Here is a 1,202-nt window from a genome sequence, read left to right on the forward strand (position 1 = left end):
CATACCATACTTGGACAACATATCCAAGCCATACTGTCTTTGGGACAGCCATATACCATCATCACATCTGATCACCTCAATGCCAAGGAAGTACCTTAGCTCACCTAAATCCTTCATCTCAAACTTATTCTTCAAAAAATCCTTGACTTCTACAATCCCACTATCACTATCACCTGTAATAATCAAGTCATCCACATAGATGACTATGATGACCAGACCTGCATCTCCCTTTCTCACATAAAGTGAGTGATCAGCATCAGAAACATAAAAACCAATATTGACAAGATACTCTTTGATCTTGTCAGACCATGCTCTAGGTGCTTGCTTGAGCCCATAGAGCGCCTTCTTCAACCTGCACACATATGTGGGATGCTCTAAATCTTCATAACTTGCTGGCTGATCCATATACACTTCTTCTTGCAAATCACCATGCAAGAAGGCATTCTTCACATCCATTTGCTGCAACCTCCAACCTTTGGCTGCTGCTAAAGCAATCACACATCTGACAGTTGCCATCCTAGCAACTGGATTGAAGGTTTCATCATAATCTATGCCATATGTTTGGGCATAGCCTTTTGCAACCAACTTAGCTTTGTACCTACTAATAGAACCATCTGCATTAAGCTTAATCTTATAAACCCATTTACATCCAATATCTTTCTTTCCCTTCGGCAATGATACTAGATCCAAGTCTTATTGGCCTCTAATGCAGCCATCTCCTCATCCATTGCTGCATCCCAATGAGCATGACCAACAGCCTCCTCAAAACATGTGGGCTCAACATCCTCAACTAGTTTCACCATATAAGCATAATGGTGAGCTGCATAACCCTCAAAACCAAATCTTTTAACAGGGTATCTCACCCTGCTAGACCTGCATACCACTGGATCACTCAATGGAGTCTTTGCATTAACACGTGCTCTCTGCACACCTGGAGTCCTCACTGAAGGAATGCCAAGCTCATCATCCAAGCTCTCTGAGCCACTGGAGTCTCCATCAAGAACTGCATCAATGCCTTCTGATACTTTATTCTTTCCTTTGTCTTTACCTATAGTGCTACTAGATGCACTCAAAGATGTAGAGGTACTCCTTAGTCTCCCAGACCAAGGACTAGCAGATGATGTCTCTCGTCCACTAAGAGTCCGTGATTCTTGCCTTTCAGCCTGCACATGAGTGTCATGATCATCATCAACATCCAATGC

This window comes from Lygodium microphyllum, unplaced genomic scaffold (assembly GCF_053477565.2).
Source record: "Lygodium microphyllum isolate KBCC unplaced genomic scaffold, Lygodium_microphyllum_v1.1.10 scaffold_36, whole genome shotgun sequence".
Classification (NCBI taxonomy): domain Eukaryota; kingdom Viridiplantae; phylum Streptophyta; class Polypodiopsida; order Schizaeales; family Lygodiaceae; genus Lygodium; species Lygodium microphyllum.